This window comes from Micrasema longulum, unplaced genomic scaffold, assembly GCF_059751315.1.
Source record: "Micrasema longulum isolate JH-2025_06_02 unplaced genomic scaffold, ASM5975131v1 h1tg002183l, whole genome shotgun sequence".
NCBI lineage: Eukaryota > Metazoa > Arthropoda > Insecta > Trichoptera > Brachycentridae > Micrasema > Micrasema longulum.
The window spans coordinates 108,721-115,847 of record NW_028279348.1 but is presented as its reverse complement, the minus strand read 5'-3'; positions in this window follow the sequence as shown (position 1 = coordinate 115,847).

Below are 7,127 nucleotides of genomic sequence, written 5' to 3'. Positions count from 1 at the left end.
GAATGGATTTTAATTGGCTGAGAAAAAATTCGCGCCACTTTGTGTGAGGAATTTCAAAGTTTTCACTTTATTTGCAAGGGAATTAAGTTATATGATGAATGTTATGTAATTAATTAGTTAATACATTTTACGAAAATTGTAAAATGTCACGAAAATGATTGGCTTAGTTACAACAAATGCTTACACTTTGAATAAAAAAAAAAAAATTATGTATGCCTAAATTTTTGTAGACAGGCTGGATTTCCTCCTTAGGGGGTTATTTTAATCCAAATTTGTTGTAACGGAAAGGGAAAAAATTTCTAGAAAAGAATACGGAAATCTCGAGAAGGGAATAAAGAAAGATGATAAACACTAATGCAGCAAAAAAATATTTCATACATAGAATTTGCAACTTGTATAATAATATTGACGGAGCCAATGCGAGTGATATATTCAACTTGAATAATAATGAATTCAAATGGGAAACCAGAAAAAAAAAATAGGCGAAATCAATTGGTGATAGGTTTATACAATATTATTTTTACATTTTATTTAAAATTTACAAAAGTAAACATGCACAAACATTTCATTTATGGTTTTCATAATTCTATTCTTGTAAAATATAACTTTGTTTATGACACATTACGTATATTGTTAATTAAAAATTTTAAATCATTTTTAGTCTAGTATAGTTTTAATCTAGTATTTATAATAGTATAACCGTATTATTGTATATATGACTGTAGATTTCAATAAAAAAAAATATGCTTAAAGTTTATTTAATGTAAGTAAATATATTGCATATAATATAATTTCATTATTAATTACGTTTTTATTTTTGTAATTAAGCAATTGTCAGGAAAATGCTCCCTATAATTAGAAGAATGTAATAAACTTCGTTAAGCTTAAGTTGAAATCATTAATACATGTATGTAATTAAATTTTACGCATAACCTTAATTGGCTTGATAACGTGTTGCAAATTAATGAGATAATAATATTTTGTTATTCACTTAATTAACAGAAGCATTTATTACTCTTTTTTATTCACAGGTTGCTATAAATATTCAATTGAAATACACGTCAATTAGTTTAAGGTACTCAATAGCTGAATATAAAGTAGTGTATATGAAATATTTTTAAAAAAGTTTTAAGTTATCAAAATGTACAGTATTTTGAATAAGTCTAAATGTTTATGGACAATGGTGGATTCCAACCTCTAGGGTGAAACCAAGATTGATATTATTGCAATAAATAGGGAAACATTTTTAAAAACGAAATAAAGAAAACTTTATCCACCCGGGCGAATATATTGATTTAATTTTAAAAATTAAATTTAAAAAAATACCGTATTGTAATCGATATGTATTGCAGCAAAGGAAACATTTTTTGAGATGTACTTTAGAAGTCTAGGCATGTACAAGGCTTACGAATTATCATCGGTTCTTTTAAAAATCACTTTGTTTAATTAATTTTTCACGCCTATAAGGCTTTTACATACATGGAAGTTATATAAAACATTATATAAAACAAAACAACATAAAATTTAAAAATACAATATAAAGCAATAAAAGAGAGAACAGTGTTTAAAAGTAAAGTTGGTATAAAAAAAAGCAGATGAGTATATACACACAACATGAATTAAAAAAAATACAATATAAAGAGAAAAAAAGATAGAAACAGTGTTAAGAAGTATAGTTGGTATAAAAATAAAAATAAAAAGATGAGTGTATAAACAACATTAATACAAATACTGTAAAACATTCACTTTGTCTATATATAAACATCCATATTTCCTCAATCCTTCTGGCTGCGCCACATTTACTGTATGTGTGTTACTCGTTGAATTTATTTGCCGCCTACTGGGCCCTGGTTAAGATGTTGCAATTCTTACTGTGGGTAGGTACCACATTTTTGTTTCCGGCCCAACATCATCTGTTACAGGAAGGTAAGATATTTAGTATTACGCTTAATGAGCCACTCCTGGGACAATGAAATATCTCATTTTACAACCACCTTTAAAACCAACATTTCACGTCCGTCTTGCTAGACATTAAACCCTGGACCTCAAGAATGCTATGTGAATGAGCCAACCACTACACAACGAGGCGGACTTATCTCCACTCGATTTTCTTAGTCAGGGTTTTTACCCGAGTGCAGTCGTCGAATCGAAATTTGAAACAGAGCTCGTCTAGGGTTTTGGTCTTTTATCATGCACAGAACTGAACTCTTCGAATTTTATTTCGTCTGCTTAGGGGTAAAAAACATTATTTGCATAATTCATGTTTGTAAAAAAAATTGTGTTCAAAATATTTTTCAATAAATAAAAAAATTTTTTTTTTAGCAAGTGACGTAAATATTTGTCTTTACATTTTTGTTAATTTTTAAACTATTTAAGTTTTTTTTTTGCTTTAAAATTGAAAAATCTTAATTTTACCTGACACGAAAAAAAGTTACTTTTATCAATTTATGATATTGATTTATTATTGAATTGAATTGAATTGAATGGCCCACTAAATAGCCCATCCCTGTAGCTTTCTCTTTCTATCGCGCTGACATTTGAGAAAAAACGATATCCCCCCGCTTGTCCCCACTTACCCCTTACCCGAAAAATGGCGTTTAGTAGGCCACTGTTGGGAGGAAGCAATAGATACATATTAAATAATTGACAAGTAAAATTCATCAAGTCATTTAGTGACTTTTATCTGCAAAATTTATATCGATTTCAATAACAAGTTTTCAAAAATTCGAAATAATGTAATTAATGATTTCTGTGTGATTTTATTTTATTTTACGGCCACTTTAGGCAGATAATGACTTTTACATATCATACATTGGATGTAGATAATGAATTTTGTACACTCAACTCATTTTTGCTTATAATATTGCTAATAATGAGCTTTACCTCTAAGCTGACGATTTAATAACAGCAAGTATCGTGTAAACTAACATATTACAACAGAGATGAAGAACATTTAAGAGAAGGTAATATAGAAGTCTAGGCATCTACAGGGCCTATGACCTGTCAATGGCTGGTCTAAGTGGCCACTTTACACACTGTGTAACATTCACCATTCTGCCCATATTGGAACATCTATATTCCTTCAATTCCTTCATCTGTTGATGTTTGTGAAGTTAAAGAGCTGAAACCTTTATTTATGCGGGTGAGATTCATCCAATTGAATTATTTCACCTACATACTAGGCAACGCCTGAAAATGTTATTTTTTCAATTTCTATACTTCTTCATGGACCAGGTAATTTATTAACAATATTTTGTATTGCAAAGGTATTTAAAACTAAATAAATAAATATTACAAATATAAAAGAAAGGCAAATAAAAGGAAATTGCAATTTTTTAAAGGAGGAAGAGAAGAAAAAAAGGAAAATATAAAAATAAAGTGCTTTAAAGGGAAAGGTAAAAAGTTTACTTCATGGTTTATATAAATTTTCATACTAAATAATAATAAATTTAAAAAATAATTGAACACACAAGAGTAAAGAGTTAAAACAAAAGTGAAGAATTTATCATTATTTGAACTTTCGATTGTTAATTTTTTTTCAAAACACAGCAACGTGGTATAAAATAAATCGAAATCATCACTGTCTTGATTTGCAAGTCACCGCATGCGAATAATTAGTGAATTTAATGAATAAGTAGTACAATGATGATGACTGTAAAACAAAAAAATGTCTTGTTGGGCTATGTGGATTACGAGAATATATTAAAGTTAACAGTTCTGAGCAATCTATTTTATTATATAATAATTTATAAATAAACAAGAGGTCATTTATTGTCCTCCTGCTTGACAGTAATGATAAGTTTAAATAAGTCATCAAGGATTTATAATTTATTTCTGACACAGGTAGACCTAATTTAAATTGAATGTACCTCAAAAAAAATGTTGCAATAATAAGTGTGACTCCAAACTGCACGTGCATACACTAGCTGTGATCTTACATTAGAACAAAATAAAATAACAATTGTTTCAATATTTTGAAAATGCTGAGCGTCACGTATAACAAAACCTAACATTTGCATACCTTATTGGAGATCTTTTCTTAGTGATGTGAGAAATTTAACTTAGTATCATAAGTAACACCTAGGTCTTTAATAGAATGGACTTGTTCAATAGCTACATTATTATTAAAATATTTTGACACAACGGTTTTCTGGATTGATTAAAGGAGATATGGTAGCATTTTTAACATTTAAAAACAGTTTATTGAATTCGCACCATTTAGTTAGCTTGTCTACATTTTTTTGCAGATTTTTTAATTCAAAATTTGTTTACAAACCCTTACAAATTATTACAGTCATTTTGCAAAAATAATATAAACATTTTTTATTCAATACTCTGTTGTTCAAAATAACATTTTTTACATCTTTTGAAAAGTTTGTCTGAGTCTTTTGTTTAGTTTTGTCTGGTAGTTTATTGTATAATTTCAGTCCCTGATTTATTAGTCTTGATTGTCCTACTCTTGTCTTAGAAAGTTGTATATGATATTTTTCTGATATTCTCGTATTATGTCTATGTTGACTACAATTTTTTACAAGTTTTAGTTCTTCATCTATAACTACATTAGTGGCTAATTTATGGATAAATTGTAATGATTCTAGTTGAAAGAGTTCAGTTAGATTTTATTGCTTAGTTTGTTTAAAAAGTTCTCTAGTTGCAGTATGATAGAGAAGGTCATATACTAACTTTAATATTTTATTTTGTTGTCTTTGTAGTCTTTTTATGTTATTTTGATATCCTGTTCCCCATAGTAGTTGCGTTAAACATATTTCAGTTTTTACATAGGCTTCATACATTAGAATTTTTTCCCGTTTTTAAAACAAAGTTTTTGATTTTTTTAAAAAGACTCAATAATGTCGCCACTTCGCTAATTAAATTGTTGATATGAATTGTCCATGTCAATTGTCTGTCTATTGTTAGTCCTAAGTATTTAATTATGTCTTTCAAATGCTGAATTAAGATTCAAGAAATGAGTGTTGCATCTGCTACCTAAAAATAAACTTGATCGCGATGGTCTAAATGCAAATAAATCACATTTCCATCCCAACAATCGATGTTACCTGTTCGTTTTACATGGGGTAATATGCAAAAACGTATTTAGATTCGATACGATTTACATACTCAATCGATATGACCAGGAATAGTTTATCAATTGTATCCTGCTACTGTTCGGTAGCGAAATTCTCACGGTATAAATGCTTATGCTAATCGCACGGAATTGTTTGACAAGGAAAATGTAAATCACACAGAAAAGTACTCGGGGCTTACTAAAATTTGTATTTCAATCTCTGTGCGACATTATTTGCCTACTTATACTGGATTGTGTTTGAGAGCAATATCTTATATCTGTGATTCGTTTAGTTATATTAACTCTTAGAGTAATAATTCGCCCCCGAGAAAAGTGAAGCTCTTTTCCCTATTGCATAGATATTATAGTTTTTTACTTTTTTCTTTACTGAAATTTTATCAACTACCTTTGGTTTAAAATCTTCTCCTTATATTGCTTTTTCAAATTTTAAATATTACTTGCTATACTTGTTATTCCTTCTTTTTTCTCTGCTGCATTGACATGTTTTTATACTTTTGAACTACTTTTAATTACTTATATTGTACATGTAAATAAAATCAATATATTGCTGCTCTTACTATGTGTCATTAATTTTGAAGATGTTTTTAAATAGGCTTAAATTTATTTTCTTATTTAAAGATTCTTTAAAGATTCTTCTCATCGTTTCTTTGAAACCCTTAAAATATTTATGTTTTTCCTTATTAAAAAAAGGTTATTATTATTTTATTTTATTTTTACATCTGAGCATGTTTTTTATTCTTTTTTTAATTTTTAACTTTCAATTACTTTTACAAATTTTCTTCATTTTTTTACTTTAATTTTAATTTTTAAACAACTTCTATTCATGTTTATTTTCCTTCTCTTTTTTGTACTTTAATTAATAACCTGACATATAATTACTTTATAATATGGAAACTTCACTGGTTCATTAGAGTTAAGTCTAACTGTGTAAAACATAAAACTATGTAACTGTACTGTATGTTTCCTAAATAAAATAAAACAAAAAAAAAAAAAAAAAGTATTCCAAACATTTGGTTTTTATTGATTTAAACTGTGGCTTACTTCTTAGTTTTTTTTTGTCGGCCTCGTGGTGTAGTGGTCAGCACGTTTTTCTGCCATGCAGGAGGTCACGGGTTTGTTTCCCGACATGGTTCGACATGAAATATTTATTTAAAAATATGTTTTTACACAATAATATTTTATAGTCCCTGGATTGGAACCTAAAGCGTAAAACTGATCATCTTACCTTCATGTAATAAAAAAATATCAAGTTACGCTGCGATTAGTATATAAATGAAGCGCCCTATGCACCATAAGGTGCGAAAAGGGAATAATGAATGAATGAATGATGAACTTCGTAGTTGATAACCATATAATAGTTTTTGTCCGTATGGGCGACTCTATTTTCCAGTGGCGTATTATTACTCTTATACCCGTATGCAGAGACAAAACTTAAGGTGAGGAAAGTAGATTCTAATCTCAAATGCGGAGAATAACCCGAAGGCGAAGACAATAGAATGTACTTTCCTCACCTTAAGTTTTGTCTCTGCATACGGGTATAAGTGTTTTTCAACCTTTTTGAATAAGCGACCCCCTTACAAACTAAAAATACAGTATTGTTCTAATTAATGTGAACACATCAACATTTTCACAAGTTTACTAAAATTTTCAGAGTTGGCACCACTTTATGTCAAAGATGCGGCTATTTTGTTTTACTCTTCTGTCAGTCAGCAAATAATGATACATAGCAAGCTACAGACGTGTTACATTTGTTTTTTTTAAGAAAGATTGTGTTTTTAGTGAATTAAAGCATTATTTGTTTTTTTTTGTAAAGATGGATATTACTCCGAAAAAGTGCACTAAGATTGTGACTTTGAATGGACACACATCAATGACTTGAAAAGATATTGCAAGAAGTGTGGTGTAAGTTTAGGAGCTGTCAACTAGATTTTCCAGCAGAAAAGGGACACTAGGACGATTGAAGTGAACATAAAAGGAATTGTGGAAGGAAAAGAAAGACAACAGCAAGGGTTAAACCTTATATAGTTAGGGAAAGTAAATT